The 21,686-nt window shown below is 39.4% G+C and overlaps 1 long non-coding RNA gene across 1 annotated transcript; it reads left to right on the forward strand.

The window, feature by feature from the left end:
* The first annotated feature begins 1,040 nt into the window (after window positions 1-1,040).
* LOC120570179 lies at window positions 1,041-10,855 on the forward strand. Its single transcript, XR_005641009.1, has 4 exons — window positions 1,041-1,314; window positions 4,368-4,457; window positions 8,158-8,269; window positions 8,465-10,855. It is a non-coding gene; the product is annotated as an uncharacterized LOC120570179 (long non-coding RNA).
* The last annotated feature ends 10,831 nt before the right edge of the window (window positions 10,856-21,686 follow it).

Here is a 21,686-nt window from a genome sequence, read left to right on the forward strand (position 1 = left end):
CCTTTTCCCTAATCATTTTGGAGGGTCATCTAAAATGTATTGCCTCCAGTGGCCCCTGACATAAATAAACAGTCCCTAATAATAAACAAATACAGAACCAGCAACGTAAGAGAATTAGTGAAAAGGTTTATTTAGGAAGGATGCAGAAAGAATGGTGTGTTATGGTGGGCTATAGTGTAATGAGTAGAGGTGGGTTTTCAATCCCACTGTGTGTGTGGTGTGTGTGTGTGTGTGTGTGTGTGTGTGTGTCTGTGTGTGTGTGGTGTGTGTGTGTGTGTGTGTGTGTGTGTGTGTTTAATATCAGTTGATATTAGCTTTTTTAAACATGTAGTGGAAGGCCGTTCCAAAGGTTAGGGGCATGGTAGGACAATGTTCTTTAACAAACAGATTTTTTGTTTACTAGAGGAATGACCGGGAGACCAGCATCAAGAGAGCAGAGAGTGTGTGCTGGACTGCTGGTGTAAATGGTGTTATAAGCTTAGATAAATAACGTGGTTAGGTTGTATCATGTTTTTTACATGTTTTTCTGCCTATGTGCAGTTCTGAACATCATTTCAGAACGATTTTTGGGAATCACTCCAACAACTGGATTAGATAAATGATTGGAAGAGTATGAGGAGGTTAAGTGAGCTTATATAGAGTTGTCGTTTCCGGGATGTCAAATGAGAAGTGTGTGCCTGTTTTGTAGGAAAGTCAGGGTCTTTTGATTGAATAAAGATCTATTATTGCACCATGTGGTCGTGCTGAAGATTCTTTTATGAGAAAACTTGGTGTATTTAAACATTCAAATTTTAAATATTTGATCATCTATCAAATATTAAGCCATATCTATATTTTACAATACACTAATAAATAGCTGTTTTGTTTACATCCTGGTTGTGCTGTTTGCAGCACATTAAAGTCAAGGTGCTGCCTTCACGAGAATGGGTCATCAGAGTATCATCTTATATGAACTCTGTACTGCCGCGTTTAAAGTTGTCATTAAACATTAACTTAATTTATTTTAAACCTTAACACAGTTCGTCTCTACATCTACCATGCAAAGGGAAGCCATATAACAACTAGACCCAGAAATGCTGCCGGCTTCCCAAACGCTTATTGAGTGTTGTTGAACAGGAAAGATGATGTAACAGTGGTAAACATGCCCCTGTCCCAGCTTCTGTGTCAGGGAACGACCAGGAGACAGACTGGAGTAATTAAACAGAGCTTTATTTCAATGATCCAAAACTGAGAACAGAGAGAACTGGCAGGAATCCGGCAGCAGAGTAGGTCAGGCTCAGAGCAGCAGGCAGACAACAGGATACAGGACTACAGGTAAGGTAAACTTGGATGAACTAGACATACGTGAGTGGTCAGAGCGTCGTGTAGAAACGAGACTAGACAAAGAGTGTGTGTGGTTCAATTCAATTCAATTCAATTTTATTTATAGTATCAAATCATAACAAAAGTTATCTTGAGACACTTTACAGATAGAGTAGGTCTAGACCACACTCTATAATTTCCAAAACCCCAACAGCAGTGGCTATCGCGACAGTGGCAAGGAAAAACTCCCTTTTAGGAAGAAACCTCGGCAGACCCAGTCTCTTGGTAGGCGGTGTCTGACGGGCCGGTTGGGGGTGTGATGAACAGTGGCGTAATAGTCACATTAAAGGTCACAGTGACTTCGAAGGTCATCGTGGAAGTTCATGTCATAGCAGGGCACATCGTGTCATACTGAGTAGTGCAGTCCCCTATACCGGATCCAGACTACTCTGTGCATAGGAACATCACAGCAGGATGTTGCGGGATGTAGTGTGGCGCTGCAGAGCATGGGTGGATGCGGCGGGTGCAGCACGACGCAGCCGGATGCAGCAGGACGCAGCAGGATGCAGCAGGATGCAGCAGGACGCGGCCGGGAATTGCAGAGAATTGCAGAGCTATGCTCTGCGAAGAATAAACATAAGGACTCCGGGGAGTAAACTCCCCAGAGCTAGATTAGTAACAAGCAATTCTGGGACTGGATGCATACAAAAGTAGCAAGTAGGATGAGAGAGCAGCTCAGTGTGTCATAGGAAGGAAACAGCCTCCCCTGCAGTCTAGAATTGTAACAGCATAACTAAGAGAGGAAGGTTAAAGAGAGGTGCCTGGTCGGGCTAGAACTCTCCCCAACCGGATCGGGCTGTACAGGCTTGCCTCCCTCTACTCTTGCTATATTATTAATTATTCAGTATATAAAACTGATGACTACGAGGAGAAGCAGGTGGGCCGGGTTAGGTGGACGCTGCGACTCCTCACTCCCTAACTATAAGCTTTGTCAAAGAGGAGGGTTTTCAGTTTACTCTTAAATGTGGCGACGGTGTCTGCCCCTCGAACCCAGACTGGAAGCTGGTTCCACAGAAGCGGAGCCTGATAGCTGAAGGCCCTGGCCCCCAGTCTACTTCCAGAGACTCTAACCACAAGTAGCCCCGCATTCCTGGAGCGCAGTGCTCTAGTGGGACAATAAGGTACTAAGAGCTCTTCTAGGTATGATGGTGCTTGACCATTTAGAGCTTTGTAAGTCAGGAGGAGGATTTTAAATTCGATCCTAGATTTCACAGGAAGCCAATGCAGAGAAGCTAATACAGGAGAAATATGATCTCTTCTCTTAGTTCTCGTCAGAACACGTGCTGCAGCATTCTGGATCAGCTGGAGCGTCTTAAGGGACTTATTTGGGCAACCTGATAATAAGGAATTGCAGTAATCTAGTCTAGAAGTAACGAATGCATGGACTAGTTTTTCAGCATCGCTTTGAGACAGGATATTCCTAATTTTGGCAATGTTACGGAGATGATAAAAGGCTATTCTTGAGGTTTGTTTTAAGTGGGCGTTGAAGGATAAATCCTGATCAAAAATAACTCCCAAATTTCTGACAGCAGTGCTGGAGGCCAGGGCAATACCATCCAGAGTAGCTATATCTTTCGAAAACGAAGTTCGGCGGTGCGTTGGTCCTATCACAATAACTTCCGTTTTGTCTGAGTTTAACATCAGGAAGTTGTGGGTCATCCAGGATTTTATATCCTCAATACACGTTTGAAGTCTTGCTAACTGACCACTTTCATCTGGCTTAATTGACAGATATAATTGGGTATCGTCTGCGTAACAGTGAGAGTGTTTCCTAATAATATGGCCTAGAGGAAGCATATATAAGGAAAATAGAATTGGTCCAAGCACTGAGCCTTGAGGAACGCCATGGCTAACTTCGGCGTGCTTGGAGGGTTTATCGTTAATGTTAACAAATTGGGATCGCTCAGAGAAATAGGACTTAAACCAGCTAAGTGCAATTCCTTTAATTCCGACTAAGTGTTCTAATCTCTGTAACAGGATTGTATGGTCAATAGTGTCAAATGCAGCACTAAGATCCAGTAAAACAAGAATGGAGACAAGTCCTTTGTCTGCAGCTGTTAGAAGGTCGTTAGTAATTTTCACCAGTGCCGTCTCTGTGCTATGATTCTTTCTAAATCCTGATTGAAAATCATCAAATAAACTGTTGCTATGTAGAAAATCACATAACTGATTAGCAACCACCTTCTCAAGGATCTTGGATAGAAAAGGAAGGTTAGATATAGGTCTATAGTTTGCTAAGACCTCAGGATCCAGGGTCGTTTTTTTCAGAAGAGGTTTTATCACAGCTATTTTAAATGACTGCGGTACATAACCTGTTAATAGAGACATATTGATCATATCTAGTAGTGAAGTGTTTACCACGGGTAACGCTTCTTTGAGTAGCCTCGTTGGGATGGGGTCCAAGAGACAGGTAGATGGCTTAGCTGAGGATATCTTTAACATTAATTGTTGAAGGTCTATAGGATAAAAGCAGTTGTGCTGCTTATGTAGGTGGTTGTTGATTAACTGCAGGTGGTGAACTGAGGACGTGGCTTGATGAGGTGCAGGTGTGTGTAATTAGTACTGAGGGGACTGGGAGCGTCTGATCTGCGTGAGTGACGAGGACTATGAATCAGTGGGAGGAGTGTGTGCTGGAGAATGAGAGGGAGGAGTGCTGGTGACGGTGGGACCCTGACATTCTGTTGCAGGCATCAAATTCAAAATGAGTGAATATTTGCAAACAAACAATAAAGTTGATCAGTTTAAACATTAAATATCTTGTCTTTGTAGTGTATGCAATTGAATGTAGGCTGAAAAGGATTTGTAAATCAATGTATTCTGTTTTTATTTACTTTTAACACAACGTCCCAACTTCATTGGTATTGGGGTTTGTATATGATGTGGTGAGGTACCTGGATAATGGATAGGGAGGGTGCTGGCCCCAAACAAGTTAATAACCACTGATGTAAATGACCAGTCGTCGATATAGACTAATCTTATTGTTTTTGGTGTGTTTGTTCATACAGGGCCAAGCTTCCTGCCCTCCTGATTGGACTCAGTTTGGCTCTCGCTGTTTCAGTTTCAACATTGGGCCAAAGACCTGGCCCGATGCAGAGGTACAGCAGTCGTATCTATCATAAGATATGTATGCTTATAACAGTGTACTAAGACTTAACTGCAGTAAAAATGCTAAATCCATATCGTGTAAAAAAATACATTTACAGTAAAGTCCTGCATTGAAAATGTTCCTTCTGTAAAAGTATGTGAGTATCATCAGGAAATCGATGGCGATTCTGAGGGGTGCGGGCCACCTCTTCTCACATTATGTGGTACTGGGGTAGCTCAAAATCTATCATTAAATGTATATAAAAATTTAAAGTCATATACTAATCACAAAGACTATATTCATATATATATTTATACAAAAACTTATCATGTTTTACTAAACTTTGAAAACTCTACCCCTGCTGCAAAGGAAACTTCCACTACAATACCTGGTGTCAGAAGCGGGGATCATGTGCGGGTCAGATAAGAGCAACTCCGTGGGTGACTGAGGACTCGCGATCCGAGATCCAATGATCTTCGCCACTACCTCGCCCAAAAAGCATTCAGAGAGAGAGGATCAGAAACCACGGAGGGCTCTACTGACCCAACACTGATCTATTAAGACGGAAGCAATTTCATGCAGCAGGCTAAGATCACACTCTAATTTAAATTAAATTCAGTGTAATTTGAATTGGCTGTAGTAAACTTCCAGAAACAAATACTGACGTTGGACACTGAAATAGGGTAACCATTTTGAGGTTGTTTGTATAAATTTTGATGGTGTTTATAATTTGTGTAAATACATAATTGTGCAGTATTTTTACACCAGAGATTAAGATTTACTGTTTATAAGATTTACCTTTAACTTATATTATATCTTACTTTTCGTGTAAGTTTTATCTTTAACTTCCCTCCTGTATTACTTTTGCATCATCAAAAATACAATATATTTTAATGATTAAATGTGTTGTAACTTATAATATGAGAAAATATGGGAGTTAATATTAAATGAATTATGTGTATACCATTGTCTTAGTACGTTACTCATAATGTACATCATTAAACATTTTCATTTAGATGTTTTAGATGTCTTAATCATATCTCGTGTTAAAGTTGTTGATACATTTAATTATCATGGTTTCAAACCATCTCAGCACTAAACCTCACACAACTTCCACAGGTCACCAGGAAAGATGCAGCAAGTGCAAAAAACTAGAAAAATACAATTAAAGGTTTTTAGGAAGTCTTTGAATGGATCATTTTTATCAACTCTTCATCAATCCAATTCAAATTTGAACAGTGAAATGTACTCTAAACATTTACTGACACACCAACTGAATACTTATCTTAAAAGTATTAAGATAAGTACTCAATTCAGTTCAATCCCTGGATAGCAAGTCATCATCAACCCACCGAGTTCTCTCCCTGCTTCCAACCGGTCCCATCTGGGGGGCCAAGTTGTTATGGAAGATTCTGTGTAGCAGGAGTGGATTTAGAAAGTTAAAGAGTGAAACTAAATAAAGACAATTGCAAACTAAACCAAGTTAGGTTTTTGTATTTTATTAAAAATATATTTGCAAATATAGGAAGAACATTAATTTCACAAAAGACAGCAGCCCAGTGTGGAAAAGTTTCTACATTTCTCACAGGCAATCTGATAAACATGAAGACAATCGAAAAACACAAGAGACATCTCAGAGCCATTTTGTTCTTTGCCCTCTGCCCTACTTTCACCCTGAGGTCACCTGACCTGTACATCTCAACTGGCAAGGGAGGAGTGAATAGGCAGAGGAAGATAGTTTACTGTGACCTTGTACCTTTATCAGTTCAGATAAACAGTGCTCACATTATGTTCCAGACTTTGTGATTCTCACTTAGTTAGAATCAGAATCTACATGTGGGAATGAGATAAACTCCCTTTCAGCATTGTGAGAGAAACTTAAACAGAAATAATACAAAAATATAAAGAATCATGCTTAAATGTAAATTTGCCATTACAACTGTATCCACGGTGATTCCTATGAGGATCATTTTCTGAATATAATAATTAATATGTTAGGCCTACCATAAATTGTTATTTAAAAAAAGTCATTTATTTAAAACAACTAATAATGCAGTGTTAAATCAAACTAAGTCCCACACATAAATATGCTCATGTTTTTTTCCCTTTAGTCTTTGCTATTAATATTCATGAACTGCAAAATTAGAAAATTGCGTTTTTAAATATCTATGCATGGAAAATAAAATAAAATAATGCTTCTTTTTGTATATAGTTTATTTTTTGTTTTTCACAACAGTCAAAACAAATGCAAAGTAGTCAAACAGGCCATTAGGCTGTATTTCTAAACACTTTTGTGTAGTAAATCAAAGTGCTTAGCATAAAACACTAGTTTTTTATTGTATAAATATTCACGTACAACTTGCAGCAATCTTTCACAGACGCAGAGCAGTAATTACTACGTCACTTCCGGAGTATTCTGCAAATTTTTTTAAATGTTATTACGGTGCATAACTTACTGGACTACCAACGTGTTGTTGCTGATGACTAAACCACTGATTAAATATGTACTGTATATACATATGTGAAGCGATATTGTCGTTAAAAACCTGCTGATCGCATTGCATTGTGGGATATCGTCATATCATTAAAGGGATATCATATCGGGATATCATTAAAGGTAAAGTTAGGTTTTGACTCATTTTAACAGAGAAAGAGAGTGGTCTGCTCCAGACAGCGCCACAGGGACCTTCACGCTGTGGACGCGTGTGATGAGATCTCGTGGGATGAAATCTCGTCACACCTCTATTTGTTACTTTACTTAAGTAGAATTTGTACCTATCTGAACTTTACTTTGTTATTTCTGGAGACTTTTACTGTAACTCCACTACATTTCCTTAATAAAATGTATACTTTTACTTCACTACATTTCGCTCAAGCATCTTTGTTACTTGTTACTTGCAAGAAATGTTTGATGAGTATTGATAAGCGTTGTGATTTACGCATCTACAGCGTCAGCTATTTTTTTGCCAGCTTTCCTCCTTTTTTAGGAAGCAGCGACTGTATTGCGTTTAGCCTGCAAAACCGTGTCTGTGTTCTTCATATTTATATAGAATTATAATGTTCCTCTTCTTATATAAAATATGCAACTCTGGTAGATGTTTGCAGTTGGTCGTGCTGTGCAAACACCGCCTCTTATGTGAACACGCCCCGCTGGAATGGGAAACCCTGATGGTTGATTGAACTAGTTTTTAACCACCGTCGTGACACAGCTTATGCGGGACCGTGGTTGTTAGGGTTGGAGAAGCCGGGTAACTGAAAGAGATCCAGGGCATGTTGATCTGGATTCGTAGTACAGGCCTCAGTTCTCATGAAGCATTTGTACATATAGCTTTGATAATGTATTCCACGTATTTATTACTGTCAGCAGCACATTGACTGCTGCTGTATGAGAGTGTGAAGATCCTCATAGGGAGGAGGTCGGGGGAAAGCTAGTCGTTTTGGTTTTTCTAAACTTTACTGTCATCACTGCATGACGCTTACATTTTGTCTGCAAAACCCAACTATAACTCTGAAAGGACCTTAACCTCACAGTGCTCTGTACCTGGCTAACAGTCACCTTTTCTGTGCTAAATGTAACTATAAAGACCGTTAACCTTAACTGTCATGTGATCGGTAGAAAACAAGGAGGATCCTCTTGTGGCCTGAATGAGAATCACAACAACAAGAACTCGTGATTTCATTTTGACTTTAAACCAATCTTTCTCCTCCAGGAGGGCACGTGGTTGTGGACTGATGGATCCAAATTCAACTACAGAATCTTCAATGGTGGGCAGCCGGACAACACCGGTGGAGTGGAGAAGTGTCTTGAGATGAACTTTGAAGGTAAGTAATACATTAAAAACATTTTGTCGTATGTTGCAGTCTCAATTATAAAAGTTTGACATTAAATGCAATATGCAACTAAGATGGCGGCGCATACACAAGCACTGGCTCCTCTCTCCCGGCAGATTGGTGTTTTTATGTTTTTTGTGTTCTTTACCTATGTGTATCTGTTCGTCATCGTCCATTAAACCCAAGGCGCACATACTCCCGTGAGTTTTTGCTCGCCATCGGCAGAACCATATTCACGGACATAAATCCAGCGGACGCGGAAGAGCTACGCGAATGCGGTCTGTTCCAGAGGCCTGCTCAACTACCGACCCCCACTACTGCAACCAGCCCACAGTGGAAGTGCCATAGGCGGTGTATGAGGAAGCAGAAGAGGGGGAAGCGCGGGGGTATCCAGGCTAGGCTAGCGGCTAGCCCTCACCAGCCGGCTATCCCTACCATCACACTGGCCAACGTACGCTCGCTGGAAAATAAACTGGACTATATCCGCCTACTTTGCACAACTTCTAAGACTGTGAGTAAGTGTTGTGTCCTTGTGTTCGTGGAAACATGTCTTAATGACGGTGTCCCGGACTGTGCCATTCAGCTAGCCCAGCTAACAAGCTACCGGGCGGACAGAGCGCTCGTCGAGCTGAACACTAAACACTCATACACTCTGAACTCTGCACATTTCACTTCCCCCTGCTTGTTTATTATTGCACTACACAGTTCTACCTCACCTGTTTAAATATTTTAAATACTTTTTTATTTATCCTATTTATTTTAAATACTGGGAGTCTGATTGTTGATTGTTATTGTACGTCTTGTTGATAGTTGATTGTTTATTTTTATGTCATGTTAAATTGTTGATTGTTTATTCTATGTCTTTTCTTTTTTTTGTAGGTAGAAGCAAAAGTGTTATTGTTACATCATAAGTGACAGAATTATCAACCTTCTTATTCTTTTTTTTTTCTTTTTCTTTTTTTTTCTTCTTACATTCAGATTTAGAATTACATTCAGTGCATTAACAGTTGCCCCACCATGACCATTCACCCTGCTTTAGTGAGACCCTGGATCCATATGAGGGCAGGGGGGATTTAAAGCACCACGCACGAAGTGTAACACAAAACACATAAAACGTGACAAAGTGGCAAAAGGAAGTGAGACAGGACAATAACAGAACTGACAAAACGGGACTGGACAGGACAGTTGACAAACATCAGAATGTATTATTAATAAGTGTGGATGGTGTTGCTAGTGTGTGTATGAGTAAAGTGATAACTGTAAGGGAAAAAATAAGGGGAAATTAGAATAATTAAATTATATAAATAATGTACAGCTTGTAGTTATATTTTTGTTGAAATTAGAAATGTTAGAAATGGGGACCAGGTGTCTTCAAAGGCTGATATTTGCTTCTCTCTGTGTGCATTGTGTTTTTCCATTGAGATGTATTCTGTATTAAATTTATCCAGTGATTGATGTGGCAAGAATTCTTTGATTTCCAATTTTGGAAGACTACTTTTTTAGCGACAGCTAGAGAAATGAACAACGGATTCCTGAATTTTTGCGGCATGTGCATTTCGGAGATATCACCAAGGAGACAGAGTGTTGGAGAAGATGGGATTCTGTAGCTCAGGGTGGTGGACAGTGTCTCGGTTACCGTGATCCAGAATGAATGAACTGGTTGACAGAGCCACATGGCGTGTAGATAATCGTCTGTGCTACCTAAGGTGCATTGTGAACAAGTACCTGTGTTTGCTAGGCCCATTTTGAACATTTTACTTTGGGTGAGTCCTATGAATGACTTTATATTGTATAAGCTGCAGGTTTGTGTTAGCGGTCATGGAGAAGGTATTCTTACAGATTTGTTCCCAGTATTCAGGGTTGGGAGAGAAGACCAGATCAGCTTCCCACTTGGTTGTTGGGAGTGTTATTGTTGTGTTTAGGTTGGAAATCATTGTATATAGCCTGGAGGTTAGTTTTTTTGAAGTTATTCATTTTCATAAGTTCTTCTGTGAGCTGAGAGGGTTGTAACGTGTTATTGGTGATTCTGATTTTATCTTTTATTTTAAGTCTAAGTTGTTGATCTTGAAGGAACTGTTTTCTCCCAACCCCATATTTCTCTGAGTGTGTTAAATGACATGAAATGGTTGTTCTCAAATAGGTGGTGAAGGTGTGTGATTCCTTTTTGTGCCCATATGGAGAAGTAAAAAGGTTTGTTCTGTAACATGAACACTGGATTGTGCCAGAGTGGGGTGAACTTGTTTAATTCTAGTGATGATTTTGTGATTTGGTTTGTTTTCCACCAGGCTGTCAGAGTTGAATAGATGGTAATGCGTTGGTAGAAGTTGGATTTCTTGATTGATTGTGAGAAGAAGGGGAGATCTGCAACTGGGATGTTTGTGCATTGGTTTTGTTCCAGTTCCAGCCACGGGTAATTGTGCTTATGTATATTGATCCATTTAACCATGTACTGTAATTAATTTGCCAGGAAGTAGTGATAGAAGTTTGGTGCCTCGGTCCGTGTACTTTTTCGTTCATTCGATTTTCATTTCATAAACAGGTATTAAAAAACAAAAAACTAATGGTTATTTGATTTTCGTTTTAAAATACAACATTTGAAATTGAAATACAATGCGTTTTTTCTTTTTCATGGTCGAAATGGGATGGGAGAAATTTTAAATATGCTTTGATTTTCATTTTCTATTTTATATAACAAAAATAAAATCACTTGAAAACAGAAACGAAAAAAGTATTGTTTTTTTATATTCAAAGACCAGATGTTGTCATTTCCAAGGCAACAGCGCCAGCCTAGCCTACCAGTGTTGCTTTCAGCCCAGGCTAAAATTACTTTGGAAACCTGTGCTCTTGATAATGCTTGGGGGGAGTTTTATTTCATAATGCCACATGTATTTATTCCCCTCTCTCCCTGCCTCCCTCTGACTCTCTGTCTCTACCCGCCGCAGACAACTTCGCCCCAGTCGAACCAGCTGAGGAAACAGACTTTCAGTTCACGGCTGTAACGTTACCGTTACGCCACCGTTAACAATCCCAAACGTTCTGTTGCTGATCTGGCAGAGAGTCACCGGCGGTTCGGGATCAGATCATAGGGATCAGACCTCCGGTGCTGGGTCTATTCTAATATTAGCTGCTGCTGCAGCTAGCTAGCAGCTAGCCACCAGCCCTGTGACCTCGGTCCCCGCGGTACGCCCCCCAGTGCTGACTGACTCTGGTCCGTCTGCAGAGCTGCGTTACCCGCTCTAACTGAGCTGGGAATCTGCCACGCTCGTGGTTTATGCATATTTTATTTTATTTGCAGATAGTGATATGCTATGATGCACTGATGTCAGGCAGGCTTGCTGCTGTTTTAGTCTGAGTCTGTGAGATAACCAAATTTTCTTTAAATATAACGTGCATATAAATAGATGGAATAAATAAAAGTCCCTTGAAATACATATAAGTAAAACATACATGTATACGCTATTGCACTATTATGACTAATGCCTATGTTCATATGTATTGCCTCATTTATGTATTTCATGATCTATTTCATAGCCATATGTATATTTATGTAAAGGGGGGCTAAAAATGGAAGTTATAGGCTACAGATTCCCTCAGCTGCAGCCGGGACATTCTAAAACGCTTAAGGTGAAAAAGCTTAACTTTAATGTACCTAAACAATGATCAATCAAATATCAGTCAGTTATCAGTCAGATAACATCCATAACAACATTGGCTTAGATTTTTTGATCAATGTTTAGGTACATTAACCACGTTAAGCTTTTTCCTTACAATATCCCTTAATGAAGCAGAAACTCTTAATGTCAGCTATGTCCATAATAATTGGACTTTGGGTTAGATTTTTGACAGTTTTCAGTGGTTATGAGGAGCAATATGAGAGAGAAATTTGGTAATCCTTGATCATTGCTCATTGATCATAGAGCGGGTAACGCCAGATCTGCAGAGTCAGTCCCGGGGAGCGAACCGCGAGGACCGAGGTCACAGGGCTGGTGGCTAGCTGCTAGCTAGCTGCAGCAGCAGCTAATATTAGAATAGACCCAGCACCGGAGGTCTGATCCCCATGATCTGATCCCGAACCCCCGGTGACTCTGCCAGATCAGCAACAGAAAGTTTGCTGGGATTGTTAACGGTGGCGTAACGGTAGCGTTACAGCCGTGAACTGAAAGTCTGTTTCCTCAGCTGGTTCGACTGGGGCGAAGTTGTCTGCGGCGGGTAGAGACAGAGAGTCAGAGGGAGGCAGGGAGAGAGGGGAATAAATACATGTGGCATTATGAAATAAAACTCCCCCCAAGCATTATCAAGAGCACAGGTTTCCAAAGTAATTTTAGCCTGGGCTGAAAGCAACACTGGTAGGCTAGGCTGGCGCTGTTGCCTTGGAAATGACAACAAGCCTTTTTTCGTTTCTGTTTTCGAGTGATTTTATTTTTGTTATATAAAATATAAAATGAAAATCACAGCATATTTAAAATTTCTCCCATCCCATTTCGACCATGAAAAAGAAAAAACGCCTTGTATTTCAATTTCAAGTGTTGTATTTTAAAACGAAAATCAAATAACCATTAGTTTTTTGTTTTTTAATACCTGTTTATGAAATGAAAATCGAATGAACGAAAAAGTTCACGGACCTGCCTCAAGCCCACCATGTGAGTTTTTATTTTGTAGTGTTATATTCTCGGTTTTTTGTTTTTCCAATAAAATTGTGTTGTTAATGAATTGAGAGTTTTGAACCATTTGTCTGTAGGAGTGATGGGGATCATGCAAAAAAGGTAGTTAATCTGGGGTAAGATTTTCATTTTGACTGCAGCTATTCTTCCAATGAGTGTGAGTGGGTGTTTAGACCAGTGTTTATATTTGTCTTTCGATTTCCTGAGAAGGGGAGTATATGCTGTTTTGTCGTATATGCTGTTTTGTCGTATATGCTGTTTTGTCGTATATGCTGTTTTGTCGTATATGCTGTTTTGTCGTATATGCTGTTTTGTCGTATATGCTGTTTTGTCGTATATGCTGTTTTGTCGTATTGCTGCTGCGAGTGGTTCAATGAAAATGGCAGGTGAGAGAGGGCATCCTTGTCTGGTGCCCTGATGCAGTGTGAAGCTCTGTGACGTGATTCTGTTAGTGGTAATGGTGGCCCTGGGTGATCTGTACAGTGTTTTAATCCAGTGGATGAATGACTCTCCAAACCCAAACCTGTGAAGTCTATTGAATAAAAATGACCAGTTTACTTTATCGAAAGCTTTTTCTGCATCAAGTGAGATGATAATGGTTTTCTGTGGTGTTTCTTGTGATATATTAAATAGGTTGAAAAGTCTGCATACATTATCTGTAGCGTGTCTATCTTTTATGAAGCCTGTCTGATCTGGATGAATGAGTGTGGAAGTGACTGTTTCTATTCTGGTTGCTAGTGCTTTGCTGATCATTTTCAAGTCAGTATTCAATAGCGAGAAAGGACGGTAGCTAAAAGGGTGAGGTGGGTCTTTGTTGGGTTTTAACAGTAATGTCATGGCTGCTGTATTCATGTGTGTGGGTATGGTGGAGGAAGTTTTTATTTCAGTGATTACTCTGTTGAATAATGGTGATAATATGTCCCAAAAGTGATTGTAGAATTCGGCTGGCAGTCCATCTGGTCCGGGAGATTTGTTACTAGGAATTGTATTGAGGGCTTTGGTAAGTTCATTGAGGCTAAGAGGTTCGTCTAGAATTTTGATTTGTTCTGCAGTTAATTTTGGTAATGTCACACTGTTTAAGAAGGTATCGATTTCTGATTTTGTAGGTTGATGAGTAGGGGAATAGAGGTTGCTGTAGAAATTCTGAAATATGTTGTTTATATCCTGTGTGTTTTGATTTTGGTTTCTTGTGTTGGAGTAGGTTTTCTAAATATTTACTGTTTACTTTATTACTTTACTGAAAACCATTATATTTCAGTTGCTGGATTTGAAATTGTGTTTTTTTCTGTATAATATCATCAAGTTGTATTCTAAGTTCTTTTAATTCCTTTTTTCTTGGTTCACTGGGATGGTGTGAACCACTGAGATGGTGTTTCTTTCTTTCTTTCTTTCTTTCTTTATTCACAATACCACTTGAAACATAACAATAATACAGCTGGGGGTAGAAGATTAATTGGGTAGAGTGAATGGGTCCCCCAAAGAAGCTAGAAAAGCTTATAGGTGGGGGCCCATGATTCAATAAAAAGTAGTGGTACAGACTATAGAATACACAATTACCACAAATGATGATGACGACTAGTTGCACGCGAGAGGCGCACCAGTACATACAGTACATGACATTACATACACATACAATCATACATATACATCCCAGTAGTCCATGAAAAAAAAAGTTTTATATTAGATTTAGGTTAATAAGAAATATTTTTTTAGTTGTCTTTTAAAGTTGGAGATAAAGGGCAACACCTTGAGGCACTCATCAATCCCATTCCAAAAGACAACACTCATACTGGCGCGCACATGGCGGCGACATTTTCCTAATATAAGTGGTTTGATTCTCGTTTGGTAAGTATGCTGGGGGCTGGAGATAGGAACAAGACTACTCAATCTAGAGTTCAGCCTGTTGACAATTTGGAACATAAGGCAGGCATTATGGTATTCATTTAGCTCAGTCAGTCTTAGTAACTCAAAACGGTGGAATAGAGGTTTGGTGGGGGAATTTATCTCTGACCAGGACAGAGCCCGTATGACTTTCTTTTGCAAAGATATACATTTTTTAAGATGGCTGGTGAAAGTGTTACACCATATCACATTGCAATAGTTAAGGTGTGGTTCAAAGAGAGTTTTATACAATGTGAGAAGCAGAGGTGGGTAGAAACGAGTTACATTTTCTCCGTTACATTTACTTGAATAAGTTTTTGAATTTTTTTTTAAATCACTATACTTTTTACTTTTACTTGAGTAGATTTGTGAAGAAGAAACTGTACTCTTACTCCGCTACATTGGGCTACAATGAGCTCCTTACTTTTCTTTTTACCTCTTTGGTATTCTACGCGTCATTGTTTGTATTCCGCCGAGTACGCCTCATTTTAATGTTTTATTTTGAAAAAAAAAGAAAAAAAAAAAAAAAAAAAAAAAAAAAAAAAAAAAAAAAAAAGACTTCCGCCACAGGCTCTACCACGTACGTGACTGTTCACCAATCAAACGTAGTTGTGCACTCTCGTCAGCTGGCAACAAAAAATAGGCGACGCTGATGCGTAAATCAACACTTATCAATTTCACTTCCCCATCAGTCAGGACCAAGATCTGACCATAATTACACTTGTCCTTTCCATAAACTGCCGTAATTAGCCTATTATTTCAGTTGCAATCCTGCCAGTGGAAGCGATCGTGAGAGCAAATAAAAAATATAAAAAACATAATTCAAACCGCTGTGCGCATTGGCTCAAGAAGCAGAGAAATAGCCGATATGTAATTCCCTCCCATTCAAATCTATATATTTCATAAATATACCCATCAGGGAATGTTTATGGCGTTGTCGGTCTCTAAATGTTTTAACTTTTATGAGCGCACTCTTCTCCCGTCTCTCTCTCTCTCTCTCTCTCTCCCTCCGCACCGAGCTCCGACTGATCTTCTATAAGAACGGTGAAGCCGTTATCAATCGAGTAGGCCTATTGATTGGTCAGTAGGCGGTGCTTTAACACCGGTTGATCTCTGATCTCCAATATAACCTGCTCCCGACCAGGTTAGGCGTCCAGCATGAGTTACCACGGCGATTGAATCCGGTATCAAGTGATCCACCTTCGTGATAAAGAAAACCCTGGGTTGAACCTGAAGTTAGCTGTTAACCCCAAATCTTGCTTCATAGTCCAGGCCTCTGGCCTCATAATGTAAGCATGTTTACCTTAGTAAAAGTGCCAAACAGCAGCTCCATTACCTTGTTCTAGTTCTGCCTGCAGAGCCTGGTAAAAAAAAGTAGGTTTGGAAATTTGTGTTACTTGTGCTTATTTATTTTTATATATTATTATTTTATGTATTTTATTTTTTAAGTACTTGAATTTACCTGGATTATTTCAATGTAAGCTATTTTGTAATTATTTAATTTTTATTTATTTTATTAATTGGATGAACTATAATAAATAAATAAAATAATTAATAAAATAAATAAACTAATTTGCCTAAAGATGATTATTTTGTATTTTTGTCCGTCTGATTGAATGTTTATGTTAAAAAATAAATCAGACGTTACTCAACAGTTACTCAGTACTTGAGTAGTTTTTTCACCGAGTACGTTTTTACTCTTACTCAAGTAATTATTTGGATGGCTACTTTTTACTTTTACTTGAGTCATATTGAGTACAATTTCTGGCTACTCTACCCACCTCTGGTGAGAAGGGCAGACAGAGGAAGAAAATGTCTGATCTTATAAAACAAGCCAACATACTTGGACAATTTTTACAAGATAGTCAATATGACATTTAAAGCTGAGAGAGTCGTTAATGAGGACCCCCAGGAATTTAGTGGAATACACTCTTTTTTATCTCCTGCCCATTTATTTTAATCAGGCAATGAACAGTGTTTTAAAATGTTTTACATGATTTAAATAAAATGTAATTAGTTTTGCTTACATTTAAACCAGGATTCCACTTTAGTTAATTCTGAGTTTACTATATCTTGTAGAATATTGGGTTCCTGTGTGATGTAAACAAATTTGTGTCGTCTGCAAAAATAATTTTATGAAATATTTTACAGGAATTTATGAAATCATTTATATATAAAATGAATAAGAGTGGCCCTAAAATAGAACCCTGGGGGACCCCAAAGGTCATAGGCTGACAAGTAGAGTTATGGTCATTGACATGGACATATTGTTCCCTTTCGTATAAATAACTTCTGAACCATTTAAGTGAGACCTCTGATACCATAGTGATGCAATTTGTACAGTCAAATATCAAAGTCAATGGTATCAAAGGCTTTTGATAGGTCCAAGAAAATACCAACACCACATTTTCCCTCTTCAATGCAGTCATGTATTTGTTCTATTAAATCGAGTATTGCCATAGAGGTTGTACTCTTTTTTCTGAAACCGTATTGAGAGGGAACAAGAATATCTAGTTTTTCAAGATAGCCACTGAGTCTGGTGTATACCACCTTCTCCATTACTTTGGAGAAGGTGGGTAGAATTGATATGGGCCGGTAATTGCTCTAATCATTTCTGTCACCCGATTTAAAAATTGGAATTATTTTAGCAAATTTTGTCATTTTTGGTACAGTGCCAATAAGTAAAGAAAGGTTGATGCAGTGAGCCAGTGGCTCTACAATGACATTTGCAATGGCTTTCATAATCTTACTACATATTCCATCTACACCTGCGGTGTATGAGCTCCTCAAGTCCAAAATGATCTTGAGGAGCTCGGTACTATCTGTTGGTATCATAAAAAATGAGTTAATGTAGCTACCAGAGAGAAAATGCTTAAAGTTGACACCCTGGGGTTGATTTATCTTCTTAGCCAGATTTACACCTATTGAAGCAAAGTGATTATTAAAACTCTGTACAAGATTAGCTTTGGCATTACCAAAGTCAGGCAGAGTAGTAGGTTTATGTCTCCTGTTGAGGACTTCATTTAACACATTCCATGACCTCCTGCTATCCCACTGTGAAGCTTGTACAAGTTCAGTGTAATGGCATCTTTTGCTCTTTCTTATGATCTGCGGTAGTTTATTTTTATGAGAAATATATTTCTCTTTATTTAAGCTAGAAGGATTTTTTTTGTAGGATTTATAAAGCCTATTATATTTAATAGACTTTATAGAACAGTCTTCTCAGGGATTGTATCCATGATGGATTCTTGGATGATCTTTATCAGGCTGTCATATGCTGTATCAGGAGTCACACTGTCATAGACAGAGTCCCACGACTTGGCCTGTAAATGAACAATTAAGTACTGTAAAGTTCTGTCGATGATGTTAGATTTAATTTTAGAGAGTGGAGGAGAGAACGATTTGCCAGAGCCAAAAGATATTACAATAGGAAAATGGTCTGTGATGTCAGACTGCACGACTCCAGTCACCAGCTTGGTATTTTGAATATAACTTCGGTGGTGTGTAGATCATCCGTATCCGTTGCGGAGTCTCTCTTTCTCCTCTTGGAGTCAGGTTTGTTTGCGTCCACATTCTCCATGGTTGGATGCAGGTGGTGATAGTGGTCGTCAATATAGGCCTCCAAGTAAGTTAATTGCTCCAGGGTGCAGTCGGATTGTAGCTCTTATGAAGTATAAGGTAGTTGATGTGATGTTAATTTGTTTAAATCCAGGAAAAAAGTATTGGGCTCGTTTTGTTGCGCTTGTCAGCAACTGTGCGCCGCCATGTTGGATCTCAACTTTGCTCGAAATCTCGCGATACTCACACCGTCATCCCCTCACCTCAGCTGTGTTGTGACACAACTGATGGTCACAACACAACTGATGGTCCCAACCCCATTAATAAGGGAAATAATTCCACTAATTAACCCTGACAAAGCACACTTGTGAAGTGAAAACCATTTCAGGTGACTACCTCATGAAGCTCATTGAGAGAACACCAAGGGTTTGCAGAGTTATCAAAAAAGCAAAGTGTGGCTACTTTGAGGAATCTAAAATATAAGACATGTTTTTAGTTATTTCACACTTTTTTGTTAAGTACATAATTCCATATGTGTTCATTCATAGTTTTGATGCCTTCAGTGAGAATCTACAATATAAATAGTCATGAAAATAAAAAGGAAACGCATTGAATGAGAAGGTGTGTCCAAACTTTTGGCCTGTACTGTAAATACTGGAAACAGCTAGCCAGACATGAGTGGTGATGATCTTTTTATCCGAAATGTCCAGATAGAAAATAAAAGTCTATATTTTGTCGGACCTTTCTGTGATACGAGGAGAATGCAGCTGTAACATCAGTTCATAATAACTATTAATAATTCATATAGTCCAGTTGTTTTGTGAACTGGTTCCTTTTTATTCTTAAAACTGATGTGTTGTGTTCTTTATTCAGCTGATTTTCTTTACTATATAATCAACTTAGCAATAAATAAAAGACATAATGGCCCTCATTCATGAAACGTGCGTACGACCTAAAACAGGCGTAGGATGGGCGTACGCCGATTCCTACGTAAAGCTCGCCATTTATCAATTTCAACGTGAGCGTAGGCTGCCATGAAATCTCACGTCTGGTCTGAACTCGTGCACGCAAGTTTTCAAGTCAGTGACTACGTTTACAAGCTGTCAATTTTTGGGTTATGGTCGGGTTAAGGTCACTATTCGGGTTTCTGAAACATTCGGAATAACCCGTTTACATGCGTGAGCAGAGAGAGTTACTCCTTTATACATGGAATATGTAATCAATTGGCAATATCCCGACGTAAACGGCGACGCACGTTTAGCGTCTGGACGTAGCCTACGGACAACCTTAAGACGCAATAACTTTTCGGTCACCTTCTTATAAATCTCACTATCTCGGTACTTTCTGCCGTCAACAAAAGACATTATATTCATGGTTTTCACCACACTAATGAAGAAATTGATTTCCTCCTCGCTCCAAAAGTGTGGTGCTGTGCTGCGTCTCGCCATGTTTACCTCTACTTCTTGTTTACTTCCGGTATACTGCGCGCAGGTTTTCTGCATTGACATATATATATATATATATATATATATTATAGTAAATAATTATTATAACTATGTTTTCTGGCGCATACAAGAAGTTCCTCTACTCAAAAGACCAAGATTCCTTGCAAATAGAACATGCGCAGAACACAAATCAGTGTTCCTTTTGATGGAGATATGCCGATACGCGTTTACATGACCAAAATTTCGGGTTAGAAAAGGGGTAACCCAGGTATTCAGGTTTTTAAAAACCGGAATATGAGCATATTTGGGTTTTTGCCGGTGTTTACATGGCCGTGCGCGACCGGGTTATTGCTAATATTCCGGTTTTGAACGGGTTATTGGCTGCATGTAAACATAGTCAGTGTGGACGTGCGGTGCAGCATATAATCAGTTTAGGAGGAGAAGTCATCAGTTGATCTCTTATCAGTAATGGCAGATCTGGCTCTTTTAGAAGACCTCTACGCGCCGGTACAACAGTGCACACGTACGGGCACGTGCCACGGTGGAGCGCTCCATTGGATTGTTTAAGGGCAGATGGCTTGCATCAGCGGGGGGGACCCTATATATGGCAGAAAAAGTCTGCAACATTGTTTTAGCCTGTGGACAAAGTGTTTGAAGGCACGTCTCTTCTCGTACAATGTCCCAAGATGGCTATTTCAACGTTGCAATGACGGGGAACATTGTGATTTTCTACACGTGTTACGGGCAAAGAGGGAACACACCCTGGAGTGCTATTTTTCACAGCTCAGTCAGGGATTGGGGCTCCGCATGGTGCTCTGGTATTTGGTGGTTCAGTTAACCCGATAAGAGAGGACTGTGAGCCGGTTACAGAGCACCGCAAGCTACCAGTACTTTCGGCAGAGATTACAAAAAGTGAACGATTGTGGCGACAAAAGTTAAGTTTAGGCGCCAAAATGACTAGTTAAGTTTAGGAAAAAGATCGTGGTTGGGATTAAAACACACAATGAACATGCTTTTTCTGGGTGAAAGTATTTTGTTTTCCTGGGACAGTCCTGGGTTTTATGACCCATCCAACCACCCCGGACCAGAGATGGGGACTCAAGTTCAAGACTCTGACTCGAGACACACTTGAGTCGCACACAGTGACTTCAGACTTGACTCGGACTCACGATGCGAGCCTTGTAAACAGTCTTTGTTTTTAGGAAATGTCTGATGAGCTGTATGTTATTCCTCTCTTCTTCAGTGGTCCTGCGATTATGAATCCCTTGTGCCCCTTGTTCTCTCCCCTTTTTGTAATTCTGTTTGGGAGAGGTGAGTGTAATTTATTTATCTGAATTCATCCCATTTATTTCTTGTATTATTTTGTTCCCAACAATGTTTTGTCTGTCCAAACCTATCTACGTATCGATTTCAACATCCTAATGTCACTACATGACTATTTTGTTTTACAAGTTTGTAGAGTTAGTGTAGCTAGCTTAAATTTGTGGTAGACAAAGTCATCTTCCGTTTTGTATATGTGTTAATGTGTGTATTTGTTAGGATTATTATTTATCAAAGAATGGACAGAATCACTGGAGTTATCTTAAAAGCTTGTTTATTTGCAGGTAGATTCAGTTTACAGCACTCACAACATAAGTACAGAAAATGACTGAAGGTTTTTCATAACAGTGTCTTTTCGAAGGAGTTGGGAGTCAAGATCGTTATTCGGTTCATGTAATCAGTAGAGTTTCTTCTTATGTCCGGTCATGCCCCGCATCTCCTCCACATGATGCGCTCTGCCCTTAGGATACAGCCTGTGCTCTTAGCAAGGTCACTCAGCTTTCATGATTAGCCCATGAAAGACATAAATCCTAAAACAAACAA

The sequence above is a fragment of the Perca fluviatilis genome, chromosome 12 (genome assembly GCF_010015445.1).
Source record: "Perca fluviatilis chromosome 12, GENO_Pfluv_1.0, whole genome shotgun sequence".
In the NCBI taxonomy this organism is placed as follows: domain Eukaryota; kingdom Metazoa; phylum Chordata; class Actinopteri; order Perciformes; family Percidae; genus Perca; species Perca fluviatilis.